At 44.5% G+C, this 22318-nt stretch overlaps 1 protein-coding gene and 1 long non-coding RNA gene across 2 annotated transcripts in view; one reads left to right on the top strand and one right to left on the bottom strand.

The window, feature by feature from the left end:
• lhfpl6 (LHFPL tetraspan subfamily member 6) overlaps window positions 1-22318 on the top strand; it is a 31922-nt gene that overhangs the window by 1808 nt on the left and 7796 nt on the right. The gene's annotated exons all lie outside the window — the stretch shown is intronic.
• LOC115251494 (uncharacterized) lies at window positions 19216-22102 on the bottom strand. Its single transcript, XR_003890054.1, has 3 exons — window positions 21994-22102; window positions 19602-19725; window positions 19216-19395 (listed from the first exon to the last, which is right to left on the bottom strand). It is a non-coding gene; the product is annotated as an uncharacterized lncRNA (long non-coding RNA).

The raw sequence follows: 22318 nt of genomic DNA, 5'->3' as shown, positions 1-22318 counted from the left end.
TTCTGGACCCACGAGTCCGCCGCCTGGCATGAAAGAAAAGACATCATATTTCTTTCATGGTAGTGCTCTGTATTAAGTGATGAGCAGTACACTTATACAGCCACATCCTGGTTCCCAAACTGTTCCCCAATTCTGATCCCTTTTGCTTCGAACAAAACACCCTGACTAGTAAAGGTCTCGGCCACCCGGCCTGGCTGGTCAGTGAAATGTCGAGTTGTTTGATTATGCTGGGTGGACATGGCGCATTCGCGGTTCCACACGGCACCGGCCTTGTTTGTGTGCACTTCTGCTCCTTGCAAATGTTTTCTCTTGGGGTGTAATGAAAGGCTTCCCCCTAAAGTTTCTTTGCCCTAGATTACAAAAAACAAGAGGGGAAAAAAGCCTTCTAGACTTCAACTCTCTCATAAATTCAAGAAAATCCTTCATGTGGGTGTACAGCCGTCTGCTATTTACAATCCCCATCACTCAGGTTTGGCTTTAAAAAGTGACAGAAATGCTGGTTGCAGGCAGATTTGACAGGGCTGCCAGTTTTTTCAGAAGAATAAATCTACTGAGGACTGCCACAACTCGTCATGTCCTATTTCTGAAAGGCTTAGCTACTTAGGAACACCAGTATTAATGATGTATAATATGGAGGATGATTAAGGTGAAGACGAGCGGCTTGATGCAGAAATGTGCACTTTCATTTGAGGAGACTTGCTTTTATATTAACAGCAGCTCCACGCGGCAGAATTACAGCAAGTTGCTATTTTAGGTCACAGGATTAAAAACTTCCCGTCAGTCTTTCGTGCAGATTTCTAGCTTACATTTGGGTTGCCCCACATTCAAACATGCATGAATTTGCAATTTTTAAACTGAGCCGGGTGATTTTCATGCTGACTGTTGTCAGAGCAGAGTTGCTACCGGTACTTCTAGTCTCTCCAGAAAGGACTTTTATAAACCAATTTCCCTGTTTTTAGTGATTGTGTAGGAAAGAAAGGGGCTTTCTCTGTTCACAACTGCTGGTGTATCACACATGACCCGAGCGAGTCCAACACGGCTCACTCTAAATGCACCAATCACCGTTTCCTGGAATCTATTCGAAAACTTCCCTTTTTTTGAGATCGAATAATACAAAGGCATTTTTCCAATTTAGTGGAATTGTGTTCCCATTTTTGAGATAAAATGCAGAAATATTGAGGCGGGGTAAGCTGACCGGCACCAGAAACCCAAACCGATTGAAGTGTTCAGTGCTGGTGTCTTTTTAACTGGGGGAAAACAGCCTTATTTTTGGAAAACAGACGAAAAGCTGGTGGTGAAACGAGGCAGCCCGTCCGTCAGGTAATGCAGAAGGAGCTTTATGGTTGCCAGTGACGATGACCAGGTAGAGCACAATAATGATGAGCCCCACGGCCCTCCTATATAACATAATCTCCCTTTATTTTATCCCAGTCTCATGACAAAATTTCAAATTTGCATTGTCTTATCACACTTTATCTCATTAGCGGCAACTCAGTGGAAAAAAATCTTTTTTCAGCCGTGATTGTTGCTTATGCATTTTCCCTTTATGTGTTCTTTTGATGGTCCAAGACTAGTGGTGGTCAACAAAGTCTGGCTTTGGAGTTAGTGGGAAAAGCTGTTGCATGGTTAAGAGGTTCAGACATTAAAGGTTCTTGACTTGGCTCGGATTTGGTTGTTAGGGATTTTGATTAACCCCTGCAGGGCCTGGCATTGTTCTGCCAGCCCCCCTGCTAAGCTGTGCTCAGTGGGAACCAAGCTCTGTTGTTTTGAACAGTCACTGTCTTTTTTGTACAATTTCCATTTTTTCCTCCCTCTAAATTGCAACTTTTATTGAAACTGATAAAGACTTCCTATAGACAGGAGTCCGGCACAACTCGATTCACTTTGTGGGACAGACTCACCACCACCAGGGGTGATTTGGCTCTCCAGGACGACGCTACCACCTGTTAAAAGGTGTCTTCCCCTGACGACTCACACAAAATACCCAGACTTTTAAAATCCTCTTATGCTCACATGCACACATAAGCTTTACCACAACATGGACTTCTGAGATGCCGGGCGTGCATTAGCTCCAGCCCACGAGGTCTTGTTAGCATCCTCCTTCCAAGATTTTGTTTGGGAATGTTGAGTAAGTTCCTCACCTTGAGTGAGTTCCTCACCTTCACAGACAGCCGCTTACCGAATCGAGCGTTCGGTAGTGACTTAAATGTCAGGAGGCATCGCTCCTCGCAAATGATGAATATTTGTTATTTACCAGAAGGGGTTTTGTCCTTGAAACTGCAGGCAAAATAATAATAACACCACCCACATCACACAGGACAGATTGTTCCGTTCAAGGCATTAGTTGGAACAATATGTTCGAGGAAGGGCCCTTCATAAAATGGAGTATTGCCTGAGTGATGAAATGCTTCAATATGTGGTCAGCAGGGTAAGTAGTAGTGAGAGTTTGGAATAAATCTTCATAACTTTGGGGTATATATCAATGCTGACTTATTGATCAGAGACATTACATATTTTTTGCATTAAATATCGCCCTGGAGGTTTTGCAGTCCTTTGATGAAATATCAGCAATTTCCGCAGTGTTTCCAGTGCCCTCGCCTGACTTCTTGAGAAACTTTGACATTTATTTGACATACAGCCTAAGAGTTTTTTTTTTTGTTATGTTCTTCAAAGCCAAACTGATGAAACAGAATTGAATCTAGAGAAATAAGACCCTATAGGCTGGTGTGTGGGGCCGCAACAGCGCCGCGCTTTGGGCGAACAATTGCCTCGTACTGGTTGAATACTTCACGCACCAGCTGCCGATGAAGCCGCCGTTGTTGCAAAGCACCGAATAACTGGCTGCGGTGCCCTCTGTGATAGCCTCTCCATTTCATTTTCTGGTTGAATGCTCGTGTTTACATCGCTCTGCCAGGATCTTGTTTGCTAACAAGATTGAATACCATGAATATCATAAATGAACAATAGGAAGTAAGAAGATCTTATAGAATGTGTGCAGGATTCGAGATCTCCGTGTATGTCCAGAACGTGCTTGTGATCAGTGGATTTAAAGACACGTAAATAACATACAGATGGTCCACCATGGTGGCTTTCATAATGCTTCCGAGGGCTATCTGGCACACGAGTGGGTTGTCTGGTTAGAGTCATACCAGCGCAGCCAGGAGTTTGGTCCCCGTGCCAGTACTGTGAATTCCTTCCACCTGGATCCCATCCAGGCCCAGAGTGTGTGCTTCCACCCCCTGTCATCACCAGCACTTCTTTTCAAGAGACACATCAGAATGATTTCATCTATTTTGGAATGTTTTGGGAGGAAGTGCTCTTTTCTGGAAAGGGGTGGGGGTTAGTTATGCGAGCAAGATTATCTTTTAAACTCAGGAGGAAACATATTCCCTTCTTTCTTCAGACTTGCCAGTTTGATATAATGCGATGGGCATTGCTTCTCCTGTAATTCAATGTTCATCATTTAGCAGCGATGCACACATCTGAACGCCTCACCTCCAACATCCCATCGTGACTTTGCATAATGGTTTTAATGTCTCTGTTGTTATGAGGCGGAAATCTATCAGTGTGATTGATCACCTTAAGTGCGGACCACTCTTTCAACAGCGTAATGTGCTCGCTCAGCGTTGAAATATCCTAACGTACAGTTCTCAGCACCCTCGTCCCCTGCAGCGAGTCCTCGTAAGGCGATTCCGGTCTTCTTTCCCACATTCACCCCATTTTTGTTTTACTCTCACTGCTTAACTTTCAAGGTTTTTTCACCTTTCCCATCATTCTGCTCTCTGTCCATCCCCATCTTTGTCTTTGCATTCTGTTTCCCCAGCTCTACCCTTTCCTCTTGTTCCCTTGTACATCACAAAAAACAAATACTTTATGTCAGTACCCAGTGACCCAATGAGGGGGTCTGGGTCCAGACAGAAGGACAAAAGGGAAAGATTAAAAAAAACAACGAGACAGAAAAGGGGAGAAATAGGGCGGAAAGCCTGGCATCAAGAGGGATTTAGTTTGGTCAAACAGGAAGTCCGGGAAACCAAAGGGCAGAAAGAAGAGTTATTTCAGTCTGTTACTCTATTAAGTCATTGTTTTCATTGTTTATTGGCTGTAATGTTTGCATTACTGTCTGGCATTAATAAGCTGCAGAGGATCGATGTGCTCTGCTGACTGAATGAGGGGATTTGTGAATTCAGTTTAGCGCTTATGATTCATTTAACAGTTGTTACCATTCGTTGCGAGCGTGCTCCTCGCCGGTGCCCAGGCGATGACAAGTTATGGAATACTCCTCCAAGTTGTCTCCAGACGGTACATAAATAGAACAACTGCACGCCCGTGGTGTCCGCAGCTGTCTGTTGGGTATATTCAGGGCCTGTGAGATGGACGGCTCTGTGATCCTGGAGCCGCCTCAGATATGAGGCACAGGCTAGCAGCACGTTGACATAATCAGACTGACGGCAGATACTGATGTTTGGTGGGTATTTACATGTTAGCGCGGTAAATCATGACTGACTGGGAAATCAGCAGCATTGGAAGTACTTTGTACTTTCCTGTTGCTATGAATTATTATGGCGCTCCAGGATCGGCATGATTATTTATTATCAGTGTAGGCAGAAGTGTTGGCAGCGCGTACCCCAGTCCACCCTGTGACTGTTGAGTATCACCAAAGGGTCCAACATTGCCCGGAGCCACATCACTGCTGCCGATTACGGCTAAAAAAGTAAATGTTATTATTCCTATGCCCATAAAACACAGTTAATGCCTTTGTGAAGTGTTTTTGTGGAGGTAGGCAGAGGATTTTGTCCTCTCCCGAGAGGGTGAGGCAGATAGAGAGTTAATCGTTAACTCGTGTCACATCTTTAATGCAAATACCTAAAGCAGCCAGTATGTGTGAGTATGGATGAATCACACACAGACAGATGCTTAACAGATGGCGCAGGCTGGGTTTTTTTTCTACCATTACTGATGACACATTGTGGAGGGCATGTTTGCTTAAGCTAAGCAGTACTTTAGTCACAGGTACAAGATTACTGCCATTTTATGCTATTTGAGCCAAGCACAAGACAAAAAACCCAGTGTTTTTTTATTACTGTTATTTTTGTCGAATTTCATCATGGCTGACAGGGGATAAATAAGACCGAGAGCTCACATTTAACCTGTCAGACATCTCTGCGGGGGTCAGAAGACATGAGCAGGCTGAATAAATGAATATGGATTTGATCGATTTGGACTGATCCCCGTAGAATAAAGCGTTGCTCTGTATTCACACTTGGTTCTACAGTCACACGAGCACTGTGCTCTTAACACTACAGTTAATTATACCCTGCTTTTCATGGTGGAGAGCAATGTGGGGGTCAATACTTCTTTTGTGCTTGTAGGTCAAATAATAGAACAGGAAATCTAATATGCGCTGGATGTATGGAGACTGATCTGCAACTAAAGTGGCGTTCAGTAGCACGGGCTATTTTTGGTAAAGGAATTCACGGTAATTGCCCGTTTGCAGCTGCTTTACCCTCAAACCATCGAGCTGTTTGAATTATCTGCTTCTCCTTCTGGATTTCTCATATCGTCCGACTTTGCAGCCAAGGACGTTATTCCTGAAATGTTGGGAATGGCAATACGAGCAGCGCGGACAGGCGGAGTGATATTATGAAGTGAGGTGGGAGAGCGTCCCTCCCCACCGTCTCCGGGAGAACTCGATCGGGGTCAGTGTGCAGCTCTGGCTGAAAAAAGTGGTCTCTCAGTGGGTCATTTAATGGCAGATTGCTGGCCAGGTGAAGCAGCTGATCTTATCAGCAGAGGAACTGGGGTCATCTGTGTCTGTCACCAGCCACCCAAAGGCTGTAAAGGACAAATGGGCTTGAAATGCTTTCATTTGTTCTTTCGTTTCTGTTTATAAATTTGCACGAATGCACCAAGGCACACTGAGTATTACCTCCGCTACATGCTCGGTGGAGTTTTTTTAAATCTTTTCAGAGCCCAGAATGAAAAGCACCTTGGCAGAGCAACCGGCAAATGTTACTCCTGTCATTATCTTAAAATGACAGCCCTGTAATTGTGCCGCATGACAAAAGCGTGCGTGCCGTACTTTCGTAAAGCTGGCATCTGCTAAACAATAATCTCCATTCTGAGGCCATTTTGAGCCTATATTTGTGGAGACGGAGGAGGAGGGGAGGCTGGGTATTTGGGTAGAAGGCGACACAGTGTGACTCCAGTTGTGCTTTACTTCCCAGACTCTCATTCCAGCTGGTCAACAGCAGTTGGGTGGGCTCTCCCATGATAGGATCTGGTTTCAAGATCAGCAGGAGGTCTTAAGACCTAAGGGAGAGAGAAGGAGGGAGTCAACATTTTTAGAAATCCTCTCATAATGATGTGTTGTTTAAGGTAAAGAAAAGATGCTGGTTAACGCTCCACAAAGTCTTTTAACAACAGCAAAAGTGGCAGCGGCAGAAGAAAAACCTGATATAAATAGACATAATGGAGGCACTGACACTATCTTGGAAGCAGACAAAGGTGGTGACATGCTTGGAATAAGATGAAGCCTCTCATTTCACCATGAGACAAAGTGTTTGTCTCTATTTCGAGCCGTTTTTCAGATGGGTTCTCTGGTAGAAACAGTGCGACATCCGCCTGACAGAGTCAGCGGGGACTTTAAACAGAAGTGAAGACTCCCTCTACCCATATTTGTATGCGTCTGTAAAGATCTGCAAGAGCTTGTGACCATATATAGGACTGCTGTAAAAACAGCCTGCGTACGGGGGTGTCTGAAGGAAAGTGATATGAAAGAATTTGTGATAGCATGGCGACTAATGTTGAAAAAAACTCCAAAATATAAGAAGAAAGACTCATTTCGGATGCAGATTACGATAGGTGTAACTTAACATTACATTTCCTCCTGTTTTTGTGCTTCTTCTGTGCAACCTTTGTCAATAGTCTCTCTGTGACTCATGCTGGGTTTTTTTCGTTCTAAAATATGAAGGGAATGTCACAACAAATGAACTGAAAGGCTGAGCGCTCGTTTCCAAAGGGAGCATGGGAACAAAGGTAGTCTTTGATCCGTCCGGCTTGCAGTAATTTTTTTGGGTTGGGCATCCACACCCCAAACCGACAGACAAACTTCAATCAGCTGTTATCTCAGAGGGTGAGTGTTAGCTTTAAAGGCGGTAACAGCTGTAGTTACAGCTTCAGTCGCATAATGAGAGGAACAGTTGCCTGGAATTTGAAAGTACATCCTTCTTCTATTTCTTCAACTGCCATATGAGTTGGTCTCTCTTCTGAGAATAGGTGGAGATGATTGGAAATGATTAAATAGGAGTTATTCTCAGGCTGCCTAAACTTACCGTAATGAAAACACCGATGTTACTGTGCGGCTCCAAGATAATGCAGGCGCGATGCTGGATCATTTCTCTACTTTGTGTTGCAGCTTTCATTTTAAATAAATCACCGAAAGATATGAAATCCATTCAAAAGCAGAAGCGGGATTTTCCGAGCGGTTGTACTTTCCAGCACGTGAACAGAAATTGATTTTCATTTCAAAATATCTGAAACTTATTACAAACTGCGCCCACCGTTTTCTCATTGCCTGTAGGTGCGCAAGCAAATTAGAGGAAAGCAGGAATGCCTTTAACATACACAGTTAAAGAAGCAGACGTCACCTGTTAAAGCAAAACAGATCGGAGGGGCTGTAATTAGTGAGTGATTGTGCATGAAGCCAGGCCCTTGGAAGGTGAATCGTGTTACTCTGCTGCCAGCGATATTGCTCACATCTACTTGTGCTGCCAGCTACGGCCTGATCATTAGCAAACGTGTCACTATCACGAATGCCCCGATACTGCAGCACTAATGATGGTGCTTTGTTGGTATTACCCCCAGGGTAATTCCCCTCCCCTTCCTCCTGTCTATCTGTACGAGCACTGGAAATTAAAGGTTCGACTTCTATTAGGAAACTGTCAGATAGGCTGCTCCAAGCCAGACGCACAAGTGACATAAACAAAAGGAGATTCGGCTGATTGCCTGTCAAAACATTCATTTCCGTGGCTTGCTGAACTGTTCTGACAAAGTTATAGTTAGGTTGCTGACTTCCTGGCGTTACTGGATCTCAGAAGAGCTGCCAGATCAGCAGTTTCCGGTCAATACGCCTGACCTTGAGTTGCTTTACCATCTGATGTTTGACGGTCACGGCAGAGGACATCCCTGATTCAGTGTGGTTTGTTTTCGCATTTGGCTTCTTTACATTTGGCGAGCGCTCACGCCATCTGATAACACGATGCAGGTTGTCAGTCAAAGTGTGGACTGCACCGCTTCGATTGTCCGCCTGACATCTGATTTTTGATTTGATTTCTCGCTGACGTGTTTTTCTCACCATCGGCTGGGGTAGATATTAAATGCTAGCGGTGCACGCGCCGCGGTTGAAGACGGATGGATTGAAAATGATGGATGTGTCAGTTTGATCTGTGCCATTCAATAATCACTTGCACTTACGCCATTATTACAGCACCTTAACAGTCTGTCAAATCTGATAAACAAACGCTACCTTGCCTACAGAAAACATCAATAGAAGCACAGAGATCTATCTTTGCGGCACACAGAATCCCCTGCCGGATTTTGACCACTTAATGTCCATTATTATGTCAGCATCTCCAGCCTCCACTGAGTCTGCAGCTCAGAGATGATTTAGCTTCCGTTTCCTCAGGCTGTGCAGCTGAAGATGAGTTTTCCATTAGTTTTGCCTGCATCACGTTAAAAAAAAATAAAAAATTCAGCTGAAAACCATGTGGATGCACATTCTGGAGATGTCCTCCAGGGCATGAGCGGGATTTTTATTACGTATCTTGGCAGATGCATCCGGCGTGATTACACAAACTTTTGGATCAAACTGCAAAGCAAGAGCTAAAACTCTAAATGGGACCGGGTGGCTGGTAACTGGAACACATTCTTAATCTACAATGGATTTCAGTCAGCGGGACTGTTGCGAGGTTGGGAGGCTTGAAATGTACACTTTTCTTAAAGATCAAAATAAATATTTAACAGCAGCCACTCTTTTGCTTTAAGAAGCTCAACTAGAGCTGCTCAGTGGGGACACATCACCTCTCTAATGACGCTCTGATGCTGTTATATGAAGTCGGGAATTTGGAGTACCGTTGCCATTAGGCTCGTCTTTCGGTACTTTGTAACATTTATGTCGTAGCATCGACAGCGGGATGAGAGAACCAGTTGGAAAAACCATCTGCAAATGAAACGGTGGGGGTTTTCAAAGAAGCTGACAGCCGTATTCTCAGGAGTGTTCTTGGGCTCTGCCTCTGCCTCTGCTTTATTTCTTTAACTCAGAGGAAAGAGTACACTAAATATGGCAAATCTGCGGTTCCTGGTCAATCCACAGCTCTGGATCCATTCTCTCTGGAGACACTTCAAGTGAAATACTTGAAAGAAGCTCAGCGCTCCTGCTTCGTCGGCCCCGCCACTGGCACTGATGTGTGGAGATCCCTCCAGTGGCAGTCGTTCGGTGTGAAAAGACGCATTTATAACACGCCACTTCAGTTGAAATCAGCTGTTTTCCAATTACTTTTAGTAGAACACTGACAGACAGTCAATAAATACCAGTGTAACAACTTCCGCAACAGGGGAGCATTTTTTCAGAAGCTGTCGTCCGGGATGATGCAACTATTGTCTCTCTGATGTCAACTAGATAAATGTGGCAGCGTTGCAGAGGTGTAGAGTTGACACGCTGTCGTTCCAACGTGGTGTCTCCTTGCAGCAGCCCTCTCCTCCGCTTCTTATTGATGTGCTCGCAGTAGGGAATGGGGAGCAAGGTGTGTGTGTGTGTGTGTGTGAGTGTGTTGGCGGGGCAGTGTTGAGTCTGGAAGAAACTTGTCCTGATCCAGCAATCTGAAATTGTGATCAAAGCTCTGGTCCTTTACCTGGAGCCTGGCTAGTGTTCTTGATCTCAGCTTTGTTGTTTTGACTGCACACTGAACGCTGCAGGCACTTTACACAAGGTAAGTAGGACTTATGGGTGGAGTGAAGTTACGGGCGGGGTGGAGACAGAGCAGCGCCAGGCACCAGGCACAGGCTTATGACAGGAGAGATTTATTGATCCATGAGAGGAGATATACATCCTCTCCCGAGCTCCTGTCAGACCACTATTGGTCACTTGTGATGATGGGCATCTCCATGCTGTCTCAGCATGCGCTGAGTTATTCTCCTTCCCACACAGTTTTAAAGAACCTTTATCTGCGTTATTCACATGCGGCCAACGTCCACATTCTTCTTTTGGTTTCTTTCTTTTAAAAAAGTATCATTCATTCAATACTGCACAATTTGCAGTGGAAGAATCTGCGCCTAAGCTAACCCTATCGGTCTCTAACGCTCTCTTCTTTCACCAGGTTGTGATAATTGCCTCCTTGTTAGACCATGAGCTTGAGAACTAACACCTTACCAAGGGCGGTGTGTCACGTGCAGAGCTGTGCTGTGATTCACCGGCCTGTACATCAAGAGCCATATATCTTGAAGAAACAGTAATTGCTGGAGGTAGTGAAGTGAACATGGGGGAAATGGGCTGCTGTCAGTTGGGTTTCTGCTAATGTGTTCTTTCCCGCGATGTTCTTTTGATTATTAAGTTCTAATAGCCTCCATGAAAAGGAAAGCCTTAAGCTGCATATTGCATTTGCATGATTTATATAAATGTGCAACTAACAACAGCAGATTACTTTGCTAATTTTGCTTATTATGTCGGTTCGTTTAAGGTTTCAGTGTCCATTTCCTTCCTATAAAGGTTTCCGTCGGTCATTGCTGGCTCTGATTAAAGCTGCTTCACATTTGAAAGACAGAGAAACACTGTAACCTTTCTACTTCATCCCAGTACTCTCTGCCTTGGCGTGTCAACTGTGATCTAGACCTAATATACCAGCCCAGTCATGAGGTCCCTGCAGGGAGCCTGGAGCCTCCAGGCCCAGCACCATTGCCTCATCTGTCTTCAAGACAGGCCACAAGCTGGAGCAGGCTTTGTGACTGTCCTTCCGTGCTTGTATGTGCAAAAGCTACTGGAAGCTTCTTCTGGTTCATCTGGCCACCAGGTGAACGCCATGTGCGTCAGCCTTTCTCTTCCCCCGCAGTTTGTTGTTAAGGGTGCAAATGAAAGTCCGGATTTTTTTCCCCACCGGGATGCTCCAGTCCCCAACAAATGGTCATGTGACTGCGGACAAACGCAAAGGCGATGAAGAGTAAACAGCCCAGAGTATTTTCTTTGTTGCAATTTCCTGTTTTCATATCAGGTTTGCTTTGGAAGAGGATGGGATATCACACATGTGTGTTTGCTGAAACGACGTTTTATAATAAACCAAAGCAGCAAAGAATTCGAGTTATGCAAACACGTTGACATGGAGCAGATGCGACCCTCCCAGTGTTTGTTCTCCTGCTCATGTTTTGCACACACTCCTAGTTCAACAGTGAATATTAGAGGCCATATGGTCAGTTATTTACTCTCATTTACTCGCAAGCATGCGAAGAAACTCTGGGAATTGTGACAAAGTGAATGACAATGTTGCCCCTGACAAAGCTGTGAAAGGCAGCTTCCTTTACTTCCAAGAGGAAGTCAAATACAGCTTCAACAAACTTCAACTTAACACTTCAGTAAAGGAGACAAAGAGCACATTTCCCTGGTTAGCCCAGATGCTAATCAATCATCAAGCTGGAGCTCTTAGAGTTTTTCTCTTTTGTTTTTTTTTTTTTACTGTAAAATAACCCCCCAAACTGAATCAGTTTAGCTGTTGGCTCATCTTTCACCATCACCTCCGTTATTTCTTCACCCACTTCTCTCTGCCATGTGAGTAGCGAATACATTACTGGGTAATGAAATAAGGACATTTAAAGAAAGATCCTGTGCCAGTCATGGCTAGATGATCACATTACGAGTTGTCCACTGGAATGGCTTTGCTTCCCATTATCAAAGTATTAAGATGTAAAATATAATTATACTGGAAATGGGCTCGTGTCTGTGGTGCTGAAAACCTGACAAATGATAGATAGATAGATAGATAGATAGATAGATAGATAGATAGATAGATAGATAGATAGATAGATAGATAGATAGATAGATAGATAGATAGATAGATAGATATTTTGCATGTTGATGTTCTCTGTGCTTCGTTGTCTGCATACATTGAGCTAATTAGATCAGAAAAATCATGTTTGGCAGGTCATCTATCCAACTCTGCCTTTTCTGTGTAGAAAATATACATGGGATGAAGGGAATTGCGACTGATTTGTGGGAACAAGTGGTTGGAATTCCGGCACAGCTTTAAATGGAGGTAAAATGAAGTAAAGGGGCTCCGTGGGGGGAGGGTTGTGGAAGAAAAGGAAGGCCACCCGTGGAAGCTCTGCATACCTCGGAAAAAGGGAGGGATTTTTTACACCTCGATATGCTCCAGACTTCCCCTCCTTCGATGCTTCCCAGCCAGCGTTATAAACTGTGCCCAAGCAGCTCTGACAGAGAGGAGTGATGCCCTGCTATCTCCTTTACCATCGTTTTTTTTTTAATAAAAGCTAGTAGAGTTGGGGGGTGGGCTGTGTTATATGGAAGAGTGGAAGATATGGCACCTTTCCCAACAGCAAATAACCAGATGGAGCAGATCTAAATCAGGTTCCTCCTCCTATAAATACAATGGCAAACAGGCAGACACAAAGAATAACAAGCAGGAGGATCTGCTGTGGTCAACCTCTGTGGGGAGAAGGGATTGCTGTTGGTCCATGCTTTGCATTGCTCTGCTGAATTCACCCATGACAGCACTCTGTTTAGCGCATGCCACAACAGAAGAAACCCTGGCAGCAGGAAATACCATTCAGAACGGCATCCCTATTTAGATGCTTACTCTGCTGTGTTCAAGCAAGATGTCTCTGGAAGAAATGCAGTCGGTGCCATTCGTCAAAGGCATGGGGTTTTTTATTTGGCGTCTGCCTCTCACCCAACAGAAATGAAAATACACAAACAGCTACATTTGGTTCCCGAATGGCTCTTTTATTGTTTTATCCATTGCTCAACACGTGACCCATCTGTATTGAAAGTTGTGCATTGGAGCAGTTTAATAGCAGCTGTTGTGTGACTCAGGTTTTATCAAGTGTCATAATCTGTGAATGAGTAAAGGAAGGATCCCTTTGTTGGCCCATTAAGATAATTTAAGCCATCAGAAGGGAGGGGCTGTAATAAGAAATGTAATGGAAAGTCCCTGCTCCAGCGCTAAATTTATTGTTGCCTTGTTTCCACACATTTATCACGTGGACATTACGACTTGTAATCAGTCACAGATGTCAGCCTTGGTGCCGACTCTGCTATTCGTCACAGCCTCCCGCTGAAATCATATTAATACATTTAAACTTAGTGTATAATGAGAGGACAAGGTTGCCAAGTGGCAGATGATTACATTATTTCAACAAAGTGAGGCTGTTTCTCAGCTTAACGAGGGAAGGCACTTCCTTTTTCGTGCAGGTGAGGGGGCAAATCAAGGCAAGCTTCTCTGCTTTGAAACAAAGTTGTCAGCTGTAACCAACATGCTGGGATGTGATTGTGGGATGTGTGAACGTTCCATCTTCACACTATAACACGTACTTGACATGCCTGTCTGCCACCGGAGTTGGGTTCATCTATTTGCAGCGTTCTCTCCAGATTTCACACTTCCTTCGCTGCTTGCTTCTGACGCTGCCGGTGATAAACTGAAGACCCCGATTTCCATGTTGTGTTGCCAAGTGCAACGAGCGTTTGAGCCCAACTGCCGAAAACACTGCAGCGCTGCCTTGTAATGTTGGAAAAAAAAGGAAGGAGACAAGAAAGCTCCGTGCAGAGCGACATGCCACAAATTGTGGTTTGGCTGAATTTTTCGCCCACACTGACATTTGATTGGCGCTGGCCTCTCGACATCTCAACACTCTGGCCCGATGAACTCGCCACTCATTTGTCTGCTGGGCCCTTCTATCTCCATCTGGTTGAAAAACCGCACTCGTAGAAAGTCTTCTTGCAGGTTTTGAGTGCAGAAACTTCATTTCCTAAACGGCTCCCAGACGTTCGGTGATTGGGGTTCCAGCTGTCGGGCTCAGTTCAGTTGAAGTGGAGCGGTTTACAAGATGTACTGAAGTAAAGATTATAGGGGCTGTTACCTTCCCAGGCAGGCATTCCTGTCCAGATAATTAAGGATTTTAAACAATATCTCCACATTACCTGCTCAGACACTTCTGCTCGTTTTTGTCAGGTTCTAATTACGTCTGTACAGTTGTTGCCCTTTGAGTTGAGACCTCGAGACTTACCTGCTAACCAGAGGCTGCTTTAAAACCTCCCCTGCTAGAAGAAAATGTCAATATCTACAATACCAGATTACCCCTGCATGCAACACACCAGCAATTTTGGGCCTTAAGTACCTCTGATTGCATCACCTCGGTGACTTATTCCCAGAACAGGGAGTTGTTAAAGGCCTGTTTTCAATTCCTTTTGAAGAAATCGATGTACTTAAAAAACAGGGCTGGAGACCGAACCTCCAAAAAATAGATATAGAAATGACTAGAATGCTAATAATGTACGTGGACAAACTGCAGACCTGAATACATACACAAGTGGAGCATTGAGGTGGAGCCGACCATCACAATGGTGGGAATAAAGGCCCTCATGGGGTGTAAAATGAGACGATGATTACAAAGGTGTGGGATCTAACCTCCGTCGGCAGAGGAAAAAACAAAATCTAAAATATTCATTTTTATGACAATTTGGTGCTGGTTTCCTAAACCCATGGAAATCACCGGTATGACATTTCGTATTGTCAACGCAGACCGTGTACAGCTTATGTAATTTAAGAAGGAGGTGGTGTATAAATAGACAACCTTATGTCTCAAAACCCTGAGTATTGAGGTCAAATCAGCAGCAGGTAAACGTACAGCACGTTAATGAGCCTGTAAACAGCCCAACAGTGTTTTCTTCTGTGCGCTCTGCTCGCTCCTGTACAGAATAATACAACCTTCTATAAGTGGCGCGTTACAGCCTTCAAAGACAACACAGAGCGGAGACGCTGTGAGTCTCGTGGAGTGCTGCCTGCCTAGTTGGCTTCGCCATATGTTGTTGGAGAAGGAGCCAGCGCCTGGGGAACAATATGGCCGTATGGTGGCAGGAAATACACACACAGCGGTGCAGCAAAACAAGATCGAGGAGGAATACAAGTCCCACCATCGCGCCACGAATGCAACCGAGAGGCTACAAATCTGCCCAGGACAAATAATGAGAGCGATAAGCATCGAAAGTGATCTACAGGCAGAATAATCAGGCACACAGTGATGTGTTTGTTCTGCACTGCTGCTAATTAATTAATGACCAATTTTTGCTGTAAGACTCTGAATGTGCATCCTTCCCTTCTTGTTTCCTGTCCTGTCGCTGCAACAAAAGGGCGCTGATACCATCTGTTGTCCCGTCGGACTCGCGTTCCTTTCCCAAAATTTCATCACCGAACTGCCAGTCACACCGTTTGACATTTCAAAAGACATTCCTCTCTCGCTCGCTATTGTGCTCATGAAATTAAAAAAGAAGGAGAGTAAACCTCTCGGAGAACTGATGTGGGACTAAAAGCCCGGGCAGGACCCAGCCTGGGGAGTGGGTAACATGCAGTGAATGGGTGGATGAGTACAGGTGGGGGTGGAACTCTTCCATTTTTGTGACCTTTTCACGATGCCCCTGAGGATTTTGGTGCCATCTGCGCCCTCTGGGTACCACTAATCCCATTGCTCCTATGCTCAGCAGTAATGGGTATCTTGAGCTTTGCAACATGCCAGCACACACACACACACACACACACACACACACACACATGCACACACGCACACACACATACACGTTTTCAGTGGAATCTGTTGCCTTGTTCAGTGTTTTATTTATTATTTCTTCTTGTACGACTGTTATTATTCCAGTTATTGATTGAAGTGTTTTTCTTGTCTTGCTGCCCGTTAAAATAGCAACACACATTTTGACTGAATCAACATTTAGATGGGACGTTTCGCGGTGGTCCGCGTTTCCTTAAATAATGCTGGATTCTACCGCCACAATACTTAACTCACTTGTGCTGTTACACCCGTAACTCGGCCTCAAAAGAAAAGAGACAAAAACCTCTCTTGAGAATGAATATTTTGGTTTCTTTTCAGATCAAGCCAATTTTAACTTTGGCTCCATGACAAAAGATTAAAATGCGGCAGAGGTAAAATGAATTCACGACAAAGACGCGGCATACGGGCGGACTTATGAGTTAATTGTCAGATATGAACTCCTTTTCTGAAGATATAGGCTCACAAATGCCGACTGAATGCCTCCCCTGTGGCATTATTCTTCCAGTTGGTGGTTTGTCCCTGGAATTGTCTCTGTGGCAACTTAATTTAAACCCTTATCATAACAATCTGGAAAACGGTTTAGCAATTTCTTTTGTTTGACACCATTTTTGCCAACTTGGATTCCTCCGTGTGTGTGAGTGTGTGTGTGTGTGTGGGCGTGTGTGTGCATTTGCAGCCACGGGAGGTTTCCAGCTTTTCTTTTTATGATTGTTCACCTCTTGTGGTTTTCTTTCTGCTCTGCTTTTTCCTGCGTGGGAAACTTTTACGCCTGACTTTTTCCTCTGCCTCTAAGTGTGATATGATCAAAGTGTTTCTTAACGTGTTGGATAAAAACAGAAGGCGGCTTCAGGCACCTTTTTTTTTCTGGTGCTTGTGCAGCAAGCTTGTGGAAAGGCTTTTTGAAATTATTATTCTTATTATTACTAGTTGTAATTACAGAAATCATTGAATAAACTGTTTCAGGCAACCGCCAAGAGAGCATTTGAAGCAAGAAAGTGAAGGATAAATTACCTCTTAAATCCAGGGAAAGTGTTTTACCTCTGATAATTGCTGCCTTCATTTACAGATGAGGAGGGACACGTTAGCAAAGGAACGCTTCATTTGTAGCTGCATGTCGGTGATAACGGCATGATGGGGGAGGCATTTTTAGATTGACAGCCTGCCAGTACAAGCAGAGAGTAGCACAATCTGTGGAGTGTGGGCACCTGTGCAGTATGTTCCCTCTGTTATGGTGAATCTTTTTCCTTGAAAGGCTGTTCTTCCCATTAACACCGGCTGGAAGCTCGTAAGCGCGTTGCTGAGGAATGATTCATTGCTGCATTGCCGGGATGCAACCGAAGCCTCCTCGACAACAAACCTGAGCGTCTAAAGGACTTTTCTGCTTGTTATCTCCTAACTGGTTTCTGCAGTCCATCCATTTCTCGTTGCCATGGAGGTGGCAGCTGCGGCGTTGAGGGATGGATGGCGAGCTGGCCGGACTGCGTGGTGTCATGTTTATCGATCCATTGATTGATCGATTGATTACAGGGAGTGGTGTTGCTACAAGAGAGAGCAACACCCTCCCCCTGAGTGATGAATGGCCGGTGCTTTATTTTGGACTCCCAAACCAAATGTCAGACTCACCTTTGTGTCTTTGTCGTGCGGAGACGAATGTGCACGCTGGCACCAGCGCAGCATGTGCAAATAAAGATCTTAACACTGAACAAACGGCCCCGCCCAGCCCGCTGTGCGCCTGTGATCATCAGATCATTGCCGAGAGAGGACGCGCTGACCTTCAGGTTTGGGGGATGGGGCCGGCTTTTTCCTGTTGGGACTTACCCAGTGGGCTTAACTCCACCTCTCCTCCATCAAGAGTTCCCTTCTTCCCAGTGATTGTGTCTTAATGAATTCACTGAATACTAATCAGCCTGACAAAGTCTACAGGGTGGGGCAGGGCCGACTTGGACCAAGTGCTATATAAACATGCAGCAGATTTTTCTTCTTCGTTCCCACCATCATCACATTCATCACCTAGCTGTGGTTTAGCCTTGAAGATCTAATTCCAGTTGAGCCTGTTTTGTCATTCCTCTCGCTAAAGAATCGGGACACTTCTGATTTCAGCCTATTTCTGTGGGATCATATTTCTTCTCTGAAACCCTGTTTAAATCAGTCCCAGCACCAAAGGCCAGATTGTGTATTGACTCGCATTAATCAAGACTCAACAAACTCCTAATCTTTTTATCTCAGTGCTGTTTCTCCCCCTCCAGACAAACTCTTTATGGCTCCATCCCTCAGCTCTGAAATGTCCAGCGGAGCAGCGACCCGCGATCGGTTACTCCGGCTCCACAAAGCAACCACAAGTGTACAGGAAATAAGACACATCCATGCCGACAGGCTCTTTGTGAACAGACCAAGTCTTTTACAGAAGAGCGAGTCACATTGTTGAACGTCTCTGAGCGAAAAGGAGCCTTTGTGGACATTTGAGGTTGGAGAGGACCGCTCTGTCCCGTCAAAGCGAGAGCTATAATCACACCGCGTCCAATTTTGCTCTAAAGATTCACGGCCTCTTCCTTAAAGTTGTCTAATTCGTCATTTGTCAGCAGCCACACACCCAAGTTTAATCTCCCCTTTTAAGCTTCTGAGGGGAGCCGTTCTTGTTCATGAATACTGATGGAATTTTATAAAGTCCTATTTGCGCAGAACTAATGTAACTTGAAGTCAGGGAGTCGTTTGTATAATTGAGAGAGATAGTTGATTATTTTAATCCCAGCGCGAGCCTGCCAAGGTTATAATAATGTCTAGTAAGTTGACGTTCCAGTGCAAATTACCTGCCGCGTGCTGTTGATTTCAGAGGCAGCTGTGGAACATACAACCCGAGGTAAATTACATTTGTGGCGTGCAAGTGTCCCGATACATTCTGATGGTATTTTTTATTACACAGGCAATAGTGGAGGGGGATGGAATTTCATTTCGTCTATATGTTTTCCTGGAAAAGGCAATAGTGGGAAAATTACACCGAGTCACCTGGACACATTTATTACATGTAAATTCAGCGAAAGCAAATAAAAGTGGAAATTCCCACTAACCCGCTGTGACTGGTGGTAATCTTGGACCTCTCCTTGGTTTTTACTTAAAATGTTTCCATGGGAAATATCTTTTTTTTGGGACTTAAGGAGCTATTGATTTCTGCCTGCTCTTGTTCCTGTGCGATAACCTGGAGATTAGGATGGCGCGAACTCGGCAGCTTCAGCGAAGGCTTGTGTTTATTCGAGACATCGGTGTCATCAAGGCTTAAAGTCTGTTTTAAGTATTTTTGAAATAACCAGGTCCCGTTGTTTACAAAGCACTTTCACTAAGTTTGATTCAGGATGGAGAGACGCCAATGCTTTCATTTAATTGGATTTAATATGAAACAAAACCATGTCAGGGTATCAAAATAATCGCGTATAAGAGAGCGAGATACTGCAGGTGTTCACAAAGGACCATTAACATCAATTTACACATACAGGTATCCTGTCATCCTTTCGTTGCATCACATTCACCTCGATACTACGTCCGGATGAATTTCCCTCAGTCGTTCTGCAGTGACAGTGGCATGAAATAACATGATAAATCCTCATGTGAAATGGAATTAGTATCCTGGTTTCAATCAATGGAATCATCAAGGCAGAAATAGCTTTTCATTCCCGAGCAGGCAGGATCAACCAGATAATATTTTATTATGTAGGATCACAATACCAATTCAATACAGCCCGGGATGAGAGCGCACAAGAGTCCCACTTAACCTGATCTCAGCCTCTCTCCATTCTGTTGCCCTATTGTGACGCTCAGAGATATCTCGACATGTTAGATAATGTCTTCTTATTTTCGGCTGTTTCCCCTCCCGGAGGGTGCTCAAGTGACAGCAGCCTGTGATGACAGAGGAGCCACGAGAACGTTGTTATACAACCTGTATCTACTGGACAAAACAAGAGGAAATCGCCTCCAGCTTTGACATTTGATAAGCATCAACGCTCCCCACACCTGAACTGTCAGGAGATGTCTACATCACAGAAAGTTGGGCGGTTTAGAAAGCGCTACAGAGATGTAGCTCGGTCTTTGTCAGCAGCCTGCTAGCCTTGCTTAGGCGAGCTTGTCCTTACAAGATGCTTCACAGACAGGCTAGCTTCGCAGAGAGCTAGTCAAAATGACTATGAAAGATGCTATGAAAGAAGCATCACTGTGTCAATAGAATCTACACATTTGACAATTCCCTTGGTTTTGCTCAGTTTTATTAAATATTTGAACCAAAGTGGCCCTTTTATAGACTAATTTAGCTAAATTCCAATGCAAATACGACAGTCTGGGCTGTGTCCCACAGGCATTTGAGAATGCCGTGGTCTGGTGCGCGAAACACATGCTCTGAAGTACTTCGCGCACTTGGCAGCGAGAGTCAGCTTTCCTTGATCCCTGAAGCGTCGCATTGTCCTTTTAAAGGAGCCTCTTTGTGATGCAGGATGAAGCGGCTCACATGATGAGCCCCAGTAATGTCACACAGCCATTTAATGTTGCCAGCGTCTGCGTGGAGGCTAATAAAACATTTATTGCATATGTGGATGCCATTAACAGAGTGTACAGCATCAATGAAGGCGCTGTCTTCAGCTCGGCCTTCTCTGTGGCCTCATGTTGACCTGTTGAACGCTCGGTCTTAAGTGTGCTTCAAGCAGAAGCACATGAGCGGAGGTACAGTAAATACTGACTTTTGGACTTTCCTGTCACATGCTGTCAGGAAGGGGAGGGTGCTGTGCAACGCATCAGACATGACCCAGTTAGAGAGCCACATTTATTGGCCCCTGCAAAGCGAATTTTACCCCAAGGAGGATTTCTTCACCCTGTGGCTTCATTGTTCTCCATCTTCACTTTCTCGCTCACTCTGGCATCACTTCAATCCAAATTACAACAAACAAAAGTACTGACAAGCACATTTATATATATATGTGTACATATTTTAAGATCTTTAAATTTCTGTTCAACAAGGCTCGAAACCTGCCGAATCTAAAAGTGCTGGTTGGCTGTGACTCATCTTTGTTGTGTGCAAGTAAAGTGGATTATTGTCGCCACCCTGCCACCACGTCAATGATAATAACTCATTAAAATGTTGCAAGATATTGCACGAGCTAATCTCCCCTTTGATGTTGGGCGAGGAAAAATAAACAGATAAAGCACAGGCAGCAAATGAACACACACGGTGTTTTCTTAGGCACCAACAGACCCCAAACTTCATTCTTTTTCGCGCCTTAGATGGATGGAAGCCGTTTTACCTTTCACTTGCTCGTTGAAGGAAAAGCGGTGTGAGAATTTCTCTTGAATGCAGAAGAATTCCTCTCATTTTCTCTCCTGCCTCTGAACTGAAAGCTGGGAACCCAGAGTTCAATTTGCAACAGGAGATCAGTGGAGTCATGAGGGTGGTTGCAAGGAGGCGTGGGTTTGTGGCTGGATTTAGCGAGGCACACAGAAAAATACCTGCGCCCTCATGTGAAAAGCTTACCCTCCCCACGCCTTCGGAGCGTCTTCTTTTGAAAGCCCACACACTTCCATTTCTATTCACTCTGTTTTCCAACCTATCCTTCGCTGAAGAAGCCAAGTTAAATTTGCTTTTTTAAATAGTTTTATTATGAATTTCATGTGGTCAGAAAGTGTGGGATAAATGAAGGTTTGATGGACAAGAGCAGCACTTGAGGGAAAGGCATCGGACTGAGTCATTTCAGATATAACAACGGCATTCTTTTAATTTAGAGCCTCTCATGCTTTGTGCTTAATGGACATAAAGAGAAAATAGACTGTGCCAATGGTCTATGACTATTAAAAGGCAATCATGAATTAGGTGTAGTGGGTTTGTTTGTATAGAGCTAAATGACATGAGAAATTCTATCCTCACAACAGACGTTCGAGCATGGTTTCATTCAGATTCCCCAGTGAGATTATGGCGGGTTTTGTGGTGACACTGAGCTAACCAGGTACAGCAACGACATGCACACAGAATCCAGCCATTGATTTCATTCCTAATGAGCATTAGAGGAGTGCATTCATCATTGATGTATTGTGCAAGTTTTTCAAGCAAGCACCCAAATACTAAGAGCTCTACCATCCCAATCTCTGGAGAGCACACACACTTATATTTGAACGTGCAACCCTCACCTTATTCCCTGAAGACAATGAGGCAGCTCGATAGCACCGCGATGCAACAGATCAGAAACTGAAAGACAGATTAAAAAGGCATGTGACAACAGTCAGAGAGGGGTAAAATCTATGTCAGCCGTACGGCCCAACAATGAGGCTTATTTATTCCTTTGATATTTGGTAGATAAAAGGGCGCTTGTAGCTGTTTGACCTTTTCTTCACTGGCGGCAGCAAATGCCAGAGGAGAGAGGGAGAATTTGGTCGCGGAGACGATTGTCGCAATATTCAGGGGCTGTTTGTCACAGAGCTCTTTGAACTTCTCGCAGTCTTTCTCATATTCAAG

This window comes from Takifugu rubripes, chromosome 11 (genome assembly GCF_901000725.2).
Source record: "Takifugu rubripes chromosome 11, fTakRub1.2, whole genome shotgun sequence".
Classification (NCBI taxonomy): Eukaryota; Metazoa; Chordata; class Actinopteri; order Tetraodontiformes; family Tetraodontidae; genus Takifugu; species Takifugu rubripes.
This window is presented reverse-complemented; position numbering and strand designations above follow the sequence as displayed.